We start from the raw sequence: 14,452 nt of genomic DNA, 5'->3' as shown, positions 1-14,452 counted from the left end.
ACACACACACGGAACACTCCTCTCTCCCCAGAAGATGAACTGGAACAGATAGGCAACAAGAGACCTAATAAATAAATCATGAGGAAAGGAAGACACTGTTAAGAAGAAAAAACTGTCAGGCAATTTTAGGAAGGTACTTAGTTCCACTAAGACTTAATCGAATTACCATTACTTAACTTCACATAAAAGAACACATATTTGTGACTATGTGTGTTTACCAGAAAGGATTCATACACTGCATATTGTTATATTTCAATTTGATTTATGAATATATCATGATCATTTATAATGTCAAGAAATAATCTTCTACAATGTCATTTTTAATTGTTCATTGGTATTCTATTAGATTGATATTGCATAACTAATCCATAATTCTCCATTGCTGGATAGATCTATTTTAAAGTAGTCTAGCGGTCATTTGGCCCTTTTTTATTTTTGGTCTTCCCAGCTTCATTCCCTCTCCACATTAACACCCTAGTTTCCAACTAGGAAACTCACTCTTTTACATTGTTTTAAGCCTTGGGGGAGAAAATTTCTGGGAGAAGCCAAAGGAAAGAAATTCTCTCTCTCTCGGTTCAACAGCAAGGTGTTGTCATTGAACCTAAATTTGGCCAGCTGGAGGCCCTCTCCTGGGACTTAGAAACTGGAGTTTTGAATTAGTTACAGAAGAAAAATGTTAGAGGTGGCTCATCCCAACGGGGAGTGTCTGCTAGAGTTGCGAGGGCATCCAGAGCAGATCTGCTAGCTGCTGGGCAACTTTGCTTCCTTCCTTTCCCTCCTATAACTGGATCCTCATTAAGTCAGCTTCCCACTCTTTCCAAGGAGCTTTGCAGGAAATCAGCTCTTGTGGAAGTCTGACTCTGTAGCATTAACTAAGAATTCCAATATTATAAAAGTCTCTAATAAAAACCTTGTAGATATATTTTGCACTTATCAGTTATTAGTTCTTTAAATCTTAGAAGTGCTAGGCCAGAGAGTATGCAAAATTTTAATTTAAAAAAATATATATAACATCAAACTGCCTTCTACAAATATTGCAGAAGTTAAGCATGTTAGCCGACTTCTTACTATTAACCTTTTGTAACTCATCTCTGAGCCTCCGTTTATTTATTTTAGTATGAGATTAATCACAGCACCAATTAGGACTATGGTGAGGAAAAAAATGAGAGAATACATGCAAAGTTTAGCACATAATAAACTATCAATAAACATCAGATTTGTATTGGAAAGAATGTACAAATCACACTCCATTGGCAATATCCAGAGCTACTTGTTCCCTCCTCTCCTTTCCTACAACTGTCCCTAGGCCCCCTTCATCCACTCCTGTATGTCTGGTCCATGATTCATATTCTTGGCAGGGGCATTTTGCATAATTCTGCATTTTATCTTGGCCCTGTCTTTTACACGGTGACAGATAATACAAAAGGGAAACTAAATTTAGAAATCCCTCAATATACAGCATCAGATTTTTTTCCTAAAATTTTAAGGAAAAAACATGTTTGATAGGTTTAGGAAACATTGCCACACTGTCATAGTTATTATTTAACTTTTAGTTAAATTTAAAGAAAACAACTTTGTCAAATTTCTTTACCATTACTTTACAATTTACCATATTTTAATTTAATTACATAGGTGGAGAAGTGATATCACAATCTTTTCAGCTGCTGAGGGCTTCAAAATATTTTAATCCAGCCCTCTTTCTAAAATACAGTGCAAGATAAACTCAGAGAAAAAAGGTAGAAGTCAGGCTCTAGGAAATAATTTTGGATACAGCATTTCAAGGGAAATAAAAGACAGAGCCATCACTGACAATATAAGAGGAGTAAGGATTTGCAAAAAGAAAGGAAATTTAAATATAAAAATTGAAGGGAATTTAATTAGATATAAAATAGGGTCAATGCTAGAAAAACCTCCAGAATCTCAGCTACATTGTGTAACAGAGACACCTGCTGGTCATTATATATTTCACTGTTCAAACCGTCAAAATACATTTGTTCACTCCATAGCCTGCACTCCCCCCACCAAAAGTCTCTAAACCATAGAAAATTCACAGCATGAATGTGATGAGAGATTCATATCAAAAATATAATTAAATCAATGGGGTGTATTTTTCACTTTGAATCTGGGGGATAATCTGTGTTAGCAAGACAACTTTGCTAATGTCATTTTAATATAATTACATTGAGCTTACTTAGTGTAATGTCATATGATGCTAAAAGTTAAAGTATTCCACACAACTCAGCTTTACCAGAAAAAATAACTAGTTTTGCTTTGGGGAAATACATAATAATAGTATGTTTAATGACAAAGATAAAAAACTCTAAAACAAATATATCAAAGACATCAGGTTAGGATTTTGTCTTAGAAAAGAAATGTAAGCCATGATTATGTAGAAACACTAAGTTTATACAGGGTGGGGCAAAAATAGGTTTACAATTGTGAGTATGCAAAACAGTGTTTATTCTTGTATTATTATTTATTTATTATTGTATTATTTTCCATATGATCAACTGTAAACCTACTTTTGCCTTACTCTGCATTATGATTATAATCGTTAAAAGAACTGGTTTGTTTTTCTTCACTGTGATAAAATTCTCAAGACAGATAGTCTGTATCAACAACAGCAACACTTAAAAAACCTCAGAGATAAACCTTAATCAGCTTATTGTGGTTGATAAGTTAGAATTTCTATTCCTAAGAGAACTTTGACTCAGTGAGAATATCTTTTTCTTAAATAATTCAGATTAATTAAGGTATGAATAAATATGCTTCACAAACAAAATATAATTTGCCTTTAGAACCCTCAGATTTCATGTTTTAAAAACAAAGATTTTAAAAATATTTCAAAAATCAAGAATTACAATCAGTATCTAAAATTGCATGTAGCATCCAGCTGGTGTGGCTTAGTGGTTGAGCATTGACCTATGATCCAGAAGATCCCAGTTCGATTCCTGGTCAGGGCACATGCCCGGGTTGCGGGCTGGATCCCTGTTAGGGGATGTGCAGGAGGCAGCCCATCAATGACTCTCTTATCATTGATGTTTCTATCTCTTTCTCTTCCTCTCTCTGAAATCAATAAAGACAAATAATAATAAAATAAAATAATTAAAATAAAATAAAATTGCATGTAGTTAGTAAGTCAGATATTATTCGTGGCTAAATCCAAAGTGTGGGCAAATATAAACGTGCTAATTATAATTCATTAGTTCATCAGTTGACATTTATTAACCCTCTGTGTTAAATACTAATGATTTTAAGAGATATAGAACTGTAAGACAGCCTATTTTTAAAGATACAATATTCTAATTGGATTGACTTTATTTCACATAAAATAATACTGTACAACAAAAGTCAGCATTTAACTATGAGCTAAATTAAGTCATGTATAAGTTCCAGCAAGAGTATTGGGATAGTTAGAGAGTATTTAGGGAAATGTTCATGGTAGAATTGAGCACTGGATGGGCATGTGACTACTGGGCTGTATTTGAGAAGGCAGAAGTTTTAGTAAAATTTGTTTGGGGCAAAAAGAACATGAGTAATGAAAAGCGACCAAAGCCTGGTAAGAATTTGTTCATGGACAGGGAGTAGGTCTCCCTAAAGGAGAGTGGACTGAGAGAACAGCAAGAAATATTTGGCTTGCAAGTGTGGGGCCAGGGTAGGGAGAGTCTTAAAAGCTTGGCAGAAAGTTTAGATTTGATGCATCAGCACATAAGAAAGATGAGCTTTGATAAATTCAAAGAGATCAACTTGATAAATTCACTGTTTAGGGAAGATTAGTTTGGCAGCGACCTTCACCATAAGTGGTCTAAAATAGATTGGCTCCACTTGAGTTACTTTGCTAATAATATTTGGATTCGAACTTCAGCTACAGGGAAAGCAGTTCATATATAACTTCATACATTCTATATGATGATTAAATTATTTACTTGGTGTCCATGACAATAATAAATGAGGAAGAAAGTTAAGCAATACATCTGATTCATATTGATGACCAAACTAGTAAATGAGAACCCCATGCCCACCCTCTTCTACCTACCTTGCTCCACTCCCCAAGTAAAAGATAAATATTGCTTAAAAGAAAGGAATAATTATTATTCTCCTTTTATCATCTAAGACTTTTAGGAAAAAGTAGATTTGTCCTGAATTATACAAGACTCTAGTAAGTATATACCAATAATTATAATAGGGAATATATGCTACTATTAATTAATGCCTATTATTTATCACTCATAAAATACATATTATCTCACTTCATTCTCACAACAACCCGGACAAAGAAGGGACTGTGATCTCCACTTTTGCAGCTGGGTTGTCTTATATTCACAGCGTGTGGAAGACCTTCCCTTGGATTGTGTACTAAATGTGAAGTCAGGTCTGTCTGGCTCCAAAGCTTGTACCCTCAGCATGATCCTATCCAGTCTGTCTGGTAAGGACACTACTTGAAACAATGAAATCATTCCCGTCCCTACTTCATTCTCATTAAGCTAAATATCAAAGTTAAAGGCCGCTTCAAACTACACCCAAATTATAGCGTGCCAAAATGGTAGAGATCACTGCAGTGATCATAGAAAGCACGAGCACAGGTAGCAAGGTCTGGCTAAGGACCCAGGTGGCAGGCTTCCAATTCATAATTTCAAAAGTAATTTGAAGTGCCCTAGAATCATAATGAAGCCTGGCATTGAATGAGCGGTAACATAATACTCTTCGTTTTGCTTGTTTCAGATACAGTGGTGCCTCGGTTTTCGAACGTCTCCGTTGGACTAACATTTTGGGTTACTAACACCATAAACCCGGCGGGAAATGCTTCAGTTTCCAACACGCCTGGGAAGCGGAACATGCCACAGGGCTCTGCTGAGGCCCGATCCTGAGGCCTGGTGTTGGCTGTGGACCCCTCGGTTTGCGAATGTCTCAGAGCTCAAGCGGTCTTCCAGAACCCAGTACATTCGAAAACCGAGGTACCACTGTACTTGGTTTTAGGATATACCATTCAGGCATATCTACATTCTGGCTTGTTTTTTAAAGTTTTTAAAATAAATTATTGACATTAAAATTTTTGTAACTGCCCCTCTCATTTTGGCATGGCTTTTCATTATTGATTAATATATCCCTATTTGAAGACCACATAATCTGTTTTTAAAAAGAGAAAGAAGGTTAAGAGCTGTTAACTACCTCGGTACACAGTCCTTTCCGACTTTGGTAATAACATATAGTAAAGAAAAAAAATTGTTGGGGTCAATTGGTTTTAAAAGCAGAAACTAAGGTATATGAACCCTGAGGGGGAAAAAAAGACAACTACTAAGAAGGGCTCCTGGTTACTAACTGGCTCTTCCAAAAAACAGAGCCTAGGAGCCACCTCTGCCCAAGAGCCCCTCATGCCAACCGCAGCTACGCAGCTGCCTCCGGGCTGATGCCCCGCCTCTGCGGGGAACCGCCTGCCTGCGCTGCGTCTCTGCCGCAGAACCAGCCCTTATAAAGGTTTCCCCGGAACCCTATTCCAACCAATAGGACTGAGGCTGTTCCCATCCAATCGGAGCTATGCAGCTCTGACCAATCAGAGCAGCTTTATTCTGACCTATCAGGACATTGCGTTTTGGACCAATCAAACAGCAATGATTTCGCATCCTCATTTGCATGAGGGCCAATCAGAAGCTGGGGGCGGGGCTTCCGTCCATATAAGCTGGCTGGCTGGCGGGGCGAACCTTCCACGGGAGAGAGAAGGCTGTCTCGTGAGCGCGGGTGGGGCAGACCCGCGGAGCTGACGGGCGCTGCCCGCTGCGCGTGGGCGCCGCGTCCGGTGGAGCCCTTCACGCAGCGCTGCTCCCACCGCCGTGTGTGTCCCCGCTGAGCTGGTCGCGCTCAAGGGCTCCTTCTTCGCTGTACCCCAAACTGGGGATTCTCCTTGGTGTGGAACTGGTTCCAGTGACCATCGGTGGACAGGTCAGTCTGGTCATTTTTACTGACCCTAACAAACGAGTAAAAATTGCCATTTCAAAGGTCAGTCAATTCAAAACATGGCATTTTAGGCACAGAGTTTTAAGGTTGCAACGTAAAAAGTCTGGAGGACTTGCACTTCTGGAAGAATTGTACAGGGTGAGGCAAGAGTATGTTTACAGTTGTTTGTATGGAAAATAATACATTAATAAATAATACAAAAATAAACTCTGCTTCATGTACTAACAACTGAAAATAAGAGCTTCTATAAAACATTGGTCTTATTGCATGCTGGGCTACTGAAAAATTGAGAAAAATCTCTAAGGGACTAAATATTTTTTTAAATTTTCTGAAACTCAAAGGGAAAACCAAAAAAAAAAAAAAAAAGAAAAGAATCCTCGGGAGGCAGAGATGCCATGAAGGAAAATGCCAAAATTATCACTCTAAATCCTGGATCAGTAGCAAGACAGAGAAAATGAAACTAAAGCTAATTCATGGATTTAACCAGGGGCCTTAGACAAGATTAAAATGGTCTCAGGTCATCTGTTCTGATCAAGGCGTATCATCTCATAAGTATTTTTTTTATAAAGACTATTTTTTAGAGCAGATTTAGGTTCACAGCAAAATTGTGGGTGAAGGTACAGGCATTTCCTGTAGAGCCCCTGCCCCCACACATGCAGAGACTCCTCCATTATCAACATCTCCCGCTACAGGGGGACATTTTTTACAATTGATGAAACGACACTGACACTAATGATCACCCAAAGCTCATAGTTTACTTTAGAGCTCACTCTTGATGTCTATTGCGTAGGTTTGGATAAATGCATAGTGACATGTATCCACCATACAGACTACTTCCGCTGCCCTGAAAATCCTCTGTGCAATGCCCGTTCACCCATCCCCGCCACTCCAACCCTTGGAAACCACTGATCTTTTTCTATCCCCATAGTTATGTCTTTTTCAGAATGCCATATAGTTGGAATTATACAATATGTAGACTTTTTTATATTAACCACTTTCACTTGTGTTTAAGGGTTACCGAATGTATTTCCCTATTTGGGTGTGCCACAGTTTGTTTATACATTCACCTACTGAAGACCATCCTGGTTGTTTCTAAGTTTTATTATGAATGAAGCTGCTATAAACATCTATGTGCAGGTTTCTGTGTGGACATGTTTTCAGCTCCTTTAGGTAAACATCAAGAAACATAACTGCTGAATTGTATGGTAAGAGTATATTTAGTTTTACGAGAAGCTGCCAAACTGTCTTCCAAAGTGACTGTACCGTTTTACATTCCCACAAACACTGAATGACAGTTCTTATTGCTCCACATCCTTACCAGCATTTGGTGGTGTCAGTGTTCTGGATTTTGGCCATTATAATAAGTGTGTAGTGGTATCTTATGGTTGTTTAATGTGCTTTTACCTGATGACATAGGATGTAGAGCGTCTTTACAAATGACTTTGGCATCTGTATATCTTCATTGTTGAGGTGTCTGTCAAGATCTTTAGCCCACTTTATTTTCCCATTACGGGTATCCTTACTGAGTTTTAGTGTTCTTCGTATATTTTGGATAACAGTCCTTTATCAGCTGTGTATTTTGCAAATATTTTCTCTTTGTCTGTAGCTTGTCTTCTCATTCTTTTGATATTATCTTTTGCAGAAGTTTTAAATTTTAATGTTCAATTTATCAATTATTCCACGGACCATGCCTTTGGTGGTGTGTTAAAAAGTTATCACCACACCCAAGCTCATCTAGGTTTTCTCCTATGCTATCTTCCAGGACTTTTATATATTTCCATTTTAAATTTAGGTCTGTAGTCCATTTGGAGTTAATTCTTGTGAAACTTGTTAGATCTGTATCTATATTAATTTCTGTATGTGGATGTCCAGTTGTTCCAGCATGTTTACTGAAAAGACTCTCTTTGCTCCACTGTATTGACTTTGATCTTTTGACAAATATCCGTTTACTATATTTACTTGGGTCTCTTCCTGACTTCTCTATTTTGTTCCCTTCATTGAGTTTTAGAGAGAATGGGGGGGGGGAGAGAGAAACATCAGTGTGAGACACACACATCTATTGGTTGCCTCCTGCACCTCCCTCCCACTGGGGTGGGAAACGAGCCTACAACTCTTGACGGAGAATTGAACCCACAACCCTTTGGTGTTCAGGCTGACGCTCCACCTCTGATCCACACGGCCCAGGGCTATGTGACTACTCTTTCACTAATATCACACTGTCTTCATTTCTGAAGTTTTACAGCAAGTCTTAAAGTAGGGTAGCTTCAGTCCTCCAACTTTGCTCTTCTCCTTCAGTACTGTGTTGGCTGTTCTTAGCCTTTTTCCTCTCCATACCAACTTTAGAATCAGTTTGTTGATATTCACAAAATAACTTTAATGTTTGTGTAAATAATAAAGGGAATAAAAACAGCCAACACACTTCTGAATAAGAGGAATAAAGTGAAGGTATTTGCCCTAATACAGCGATTTTCAACCAGTGTGCTGAAAGAACTTTTAAAACATGCATAACTGTCTATTTAGTCAGGAGCACTGACCTCTTTCCCCTTAGACTGTCAAATAAAAAAATGACAACAGCCAACAAAACAATAGCCATTCAGTATGAATGAATCAAAATTATACCTACTTTTTTGGTCAGGTCGGAAAAAAATATATTATTTGGTGTGCTGCAGAATTTTAGTAATTAGTTTATGTATGCCCTGAAATAAAAAATGTTGAAAATGAATACCCCAATAAATAGTACAATTTGTTATAAAACTATAATAATAAAAAGAGTATTAGGTCAACTGACTAGTGAAATAGAATAGATAGCTTGGAAACAGACCTATGCCTATTGAAACTTGATATATGACAGAGATGGCCATGCAAAACATTATGTGAATGCGTCAATAAATAATATTGGGCGAAGTGTTATACATATGAAAAAATGGTGTAGGATCCTTATCACAAACCACACACAAATCAATTCCAGGTTGAGTAAAACCCAGCCTCAGAGCTAATAAGATCATATGGAAGGATGATTTTAGAGTAGGTTAGGTGTTTTTAAACAAGGTATAAAAGGTACTAATCATAAAAGATTGATAAAATTGATCACATTATATAATGAAAATTTGTCATTAAAAGGCATTGTTAAAGATCCTCAAAAGATAAGCCACAGAGATATTTATAGCATGTATAACTTGCAAAATATTATTATTTAAAATATATAAAGAACTTCTAATTGGAAAGAAAAAGAAACATATTAGAAAAATATAGGTAAAGCTTAATGAACAGGAATTTCCAGAGGATAAAAAAGAAGTAGAGAATAAACATATAAAAAGATATTCAATATCATTAACAATCAGAGGAATGCAAATAAATATCACAAGGAGATATTCTACGTTCATCAGACCAGAAAATATTAACCAGTATGATAATGCCAAGTGTGGGTAAGCATGTGGTTCAATTAAAACTCTATATGGCATGGGTAGAATAAATTTGGTAAAAGCACTCTGACAAACAATTTGGAATTATTTTATAAAGCTGAACATTTATACATCCTGCATTCTCCTATTTCTAAACCATGGAGAAATGCTTTCATAGTTACATAAGGAAAAACAGACAAAAATGTCCACAGCAGCATTCTTCATGACAATTATAACTAGAAACAAGTGAAATTTCCAGAAACAGGAGAATGGATAAGCAAACTTTGGGTTTTTCCCTTAATGAACTATTCTATATTAATGAAAATTAAGGCTATCTAGGTACACAAAATAGCTCACAAAGTAAGTATTGAGAGAAAAATGTCACAGAAATCTATAAAAATGGATCCTTTTTCGTGGTCACTTTAATTTGAAACTACGTCCCAGGATTCCCTTCTCACCGTGATTTTTAGTTAAGGTTGCTACAAGAGAAATGTATCTGAGATTTGGAAGGTGAAATAAGTTTAACTGCCAGGAGGTCGGTATCATTCAGGTGCAGTTGCAGCTCACACACATTGTCACTGACTTTGGTAAAGGACAGCAGCCAGACATGTATCCCCCCCCAATCCCTCCAGATCTCCTTCAGTTGCTCTGAGACTGACCAGCTGTGGTTCACCTCCAGGGTGAAGAATCATCTTACCCTTCAGGTCACCTGCATCATCAGATTGGAGGTCATGAGACACAAACCTGTTTCCAGTTTGTCCGAGGTCTCTTCTACTTTATGTGTAATGTCACTTACAGGCTCAGGGTTGGCTGACTTCAAACTGAGGGAGGCAAAAAAAAAAAAAAAAAAAAAGACCTACATAGACTGCTTAATTGGTTAGATAATTGTCTAAATTCTAATCCCTATGATAAATCCTATTTTATATCACTCACATGGGTTGTGCTTCCCTGAGCAAACAAACCCTGATACAAACAGCATGATGCCAGTAGGTGGCCAAATATACTCAAAACTAAAACTAGATAATGTATTGCTTTGCTATGCATCGTATTGATAAAACTTTTACTTTTAAGAAAGGAAATAGCAAACACAAAATTCCTCTCTTGAAGCAAGGTAGGAGGAAAAAAAAGCATAGGAAAGGAACACATCGAGGCTGCCATGGCGTTGGGAATGGTGTGGGTCAAGTTCTTAAGGTGGAATAGGGGATTCACCGGTGTCCATTTTATTATTTGCTTCATAATTTGCACACTGATGATATATACACACACCTGTGTGTATCAAATAATATATAAAATAGAAAATAAAGCGCTGAGATAAAAAGGGCATGGAAACAAAATAAGAATGAAGCAATCAAAAACTCACCAGGAAAAGAACGCAGTGTCCAGAGCAGAAGGTGCACCGATTTTCTGAAGCAGCCCTATCTTCAGAGGTAGCAGAGGCTGGAAACACGAGCAGGCCCAGGAGTAAGCCACAGGGTAACTGGGATAATTGAGGAGGAGAGCGTGCCTTTAGAATGCTCTAGGTGTACACCAGAAGAGCCTGGCTGTCCAATGAACTAAGGCTGCAGCTAGTGAAGATTCCATTTTGAACAAATTTGCAACAGGTTCCTATCAGGGTTCTCACAGCCAGAGAAGCAATGGTGTAATATCCCCACATAACACTGTTCCATACAATACCAATGAAAAGAAAAATGCTTCCACACATTTGCAGGGAATCCTGCACTGTTTTCTCACTCCACAACTGACATCAATTATCATTATTTGGCCATGATAGCTACTTAAAAAAATCAGAAATAAATCAAGTGAGAATCAATTAAACAGATTAAATAAATTGAAAAATCAGTATTTTAAGAATTGTTAATTGATAATGCAATTCTAACAAAGGTTACATAGCAATACCAACAAAAGTTACAGAATACCTTGAAATAAACTTAACAGGGAAGGCGTAAGACCTACCTGAGGAAAACTAAAACTGTACCACTGGATGTAGAAGACTTCATTAAATGTGGAAAAAAATATCTTGTTCCTATATAGGAAATCTTGTTGTAAAGATGTCAGTTCTCCTCAAATCAATATATAAAATTAAAGATTTAATCAAAATCCTAATAGGATTTTTCAGAGAAAAGGAAACTATGTTGATTCTTAAGTCCAAGTGGAAAAGTAAGACAATGTAGACACACAAGAAACTGTCAAAGAATAATAAGTATACATTTTCTAACCAGATAAAAATATTTCTGACAAAAATTCAATGATTAAAACAGTATGTTACTGACCCTGATAATCAGATTAACAAAACTCAGTAGTCAGTCAAGCAAAAGACCCAAGTGCATACGGAAATTTTTTATATGAAGCATTTCCAACTAGTGAGAAAGACAGCGTACTTGGTAAATACTATTTTAACAACTGCCTGTATATTTAGAAATAGACTAGGAAATAAATCTCACAACAGGGATGGGCAAACATAGGCTTATAGTTGTGAGTACACAAAACAGAGTTTATTCTTATATTATTAATTTATTAATTGTATTATTTATTTGTATTATTTGTATCATTATTATTTCATATCCTTATGATTTATCTTTTAGGTAATGATGGTGGTTGCCAGAAGGAAGGGAGTTGGGGATGAAGGGGGTCTTAATATATGCTGATGGGAGAAGATACGACTTTGGGTGATGGGCACACAGAGCTATTAATATACAGATCTTGTAGCAGAAACCCACACCTGAAATCTATATGTTCATATTGACCATTGTCACCCCAATAAATTAAAAGTTTAAAAAAAGCCACTACAATATGTAATTGAGAGTTTTGATATGAATATCAATAAGGATCTATAAAATAATAAATAAAATGACCAACTAATGAGTGAAGGATATAAGCAAAATAAGTATAAATAAATTATAAGCATTAACAAAGATTTTTAGCATCACTAATAAACATATAAATGCAAAAATAAAGCAACTGTAGTGTAAGCCCCCTATGAGATTAGCAAATATTGATAATATGCAGTGGCATGTACAGTTACGTAAAAGAGTACAAATTGGTACAGCTTTTTGGAGGGCAAGTTAGCAATCAAAATTCTGAATGTGTATAGTTTTTAACATCTAATAAGTGATATACAGAAATAATTGTAGAAAAACGGACAGATATAGGAGAATTTCATTCCAGAATAATAACAGCAAAATGCTAGAAATAACACAAGTGTCCAACAGTAGACAAGTACTCAACTGTTTAAATAAATTACAGTATATTAGTGTACTGGAAAATTACATAACTATTAGACTAAAACAGAATTATGTATAACAACATGGAAAGATAGCCACTATAGGCTGTTAAGGGAGATATGCAAATTACAGAACAACATTTATCATATGAGCACATTTCTGTTAGTAAAAACAACAACGTTATATATGTCTTGGCAGAAAAAAACTTCAAGAAAACGCATCACATGAGTTGTGTTATTTGAAAAGGAAAAGATTTCTTTCTAATTTTACATACAATTGCATTGTTTATGTTAGAGCTATATAAAGAAAATGTTTTCAGCTGCCCAAAAATTTTCACATAAAAAAGGTAGAATCTAGGGCACAGTATGTTATACCTAGTTCTCTGGGGTCATCATCTTCATGAATAAAACAACTCATTTCTAACATTTGAAATTCTGAAAGTAGATGGCAGTGAAATAAGGTTAAAGCTTTCTCCTAGAATAATGCAACAGACAGTTTTTAGGAAAATGGACAGCTAGTGTTGCTAAAAATATATTTAAAACAGTCCTAAAGTTAACCTAAAAGAGTCCTAAGTAGATTGCATTACAACTATTATTTTCTCTATAGAAATTTTGGCCCATTATCAACTAAATCTTTTAGTTTCATTTGAGTAAAAATTACAAGCTGTGAATACTTTCCTTTAATCCATGGAAGTGTATATAAATAAAGATAAAATAATATCAAGAAAGCCCACTCTCCACCAAGATAAATCTTTCTTTAAAGCAGTTATAACACACAAAATTATAAAACTACTGCAGCAGCTAGTTATTAAATGTCTGGGCTCCTCCAAATAGGCCACCTGCGCTCAGGAGTTCTTTCATTCTGGTTCCTTATGGTAAGCACAGTGACTAGGCAATGATAGGTGTAAAATATTTGTGAAAGGGAGGAAAGAAGAAAGGGAGAGAGGAGAATGGGAGGGAGGAAGGAGGTGGGTCATGATATTTTAGAAAGTAATAAAACAACTTTTTAAAATAAGATAGTAGACAAACTCATGTATAGATCTATATCCATAACTATATCTAGTGTAAATTGACTAAACAGTCAATTAAAAGCACATTGTCAAACTTTACTAAAACAGAAGTCCAGCTAAATACTATTTAAAAGAGACACATCAAGTATAAGGGCAGAAAAAGATGAAGAGATAAAGGATGGAAAAATGTACTTAGCAAATACTAACCAAAAGAATGCTGGAGTAGCTATATTAATATTAAACAAAGCAGCGCTAGAGCCCGGGAGGCAGGCCAGCACAAGCCCGTCAGGCACATGCATAACAGTGAGGCATCGAGGGTGCAACATTTAAGGAGGCACTGACTCTTAGGATCAGGCAAGTGCCAAGTGGGCACCAGAGAGTGTCTCCTTAAACTCTGCACTCCAGTTCCGGCCCTACAACAAAGCAGGCTCCAAAGCAAGAAGTATTAGCAGATATAAAAAAGGATATTTGATAATAATAAAAGATAACATCAAATTTGTATATGCCTAAAATAAGAGCTTTGAAATATATAAAGCAATAATTGACATAGCTTAAAACACACACACACACACAAAACAGTAAAACCCACAGTCACAGATGAACATTTGAACATACCACTCTCAGATATAGAACATGCCTTTGTCATCATATGTCATTCTGTCTCTGTGTCTTCAGTCATTTTCTTCTAAGGACACCAGTAATACTGGATTAAGAGACCACTGTACTCCAGGGTGACCTCATATTACCTAATTACATGCGCAGCAATCCTACTCAAATCAGGTCACATTGTGAGGTACTGGAGGTTAGGACTTCAGTGTATTTTGGGGGTGGGGGTGGAGACAATTCAACTTCTAACTGATAGCTAAAAA

This window comes from Miniopterus schreibersii (assembly GCF_964146895.1).
Source record: "Miniopterus schreibersii genome assembly, chromosome: 5".
Lineage (NCBI taxonomy): Eukaryota > Metazoa > Chordata > Mammalia > Chiroptera > Miniopteridae > Miniopterus > Miniopterus schreibersii.
Note: the sequence above shows the minus strand (reverse complement) of the source record.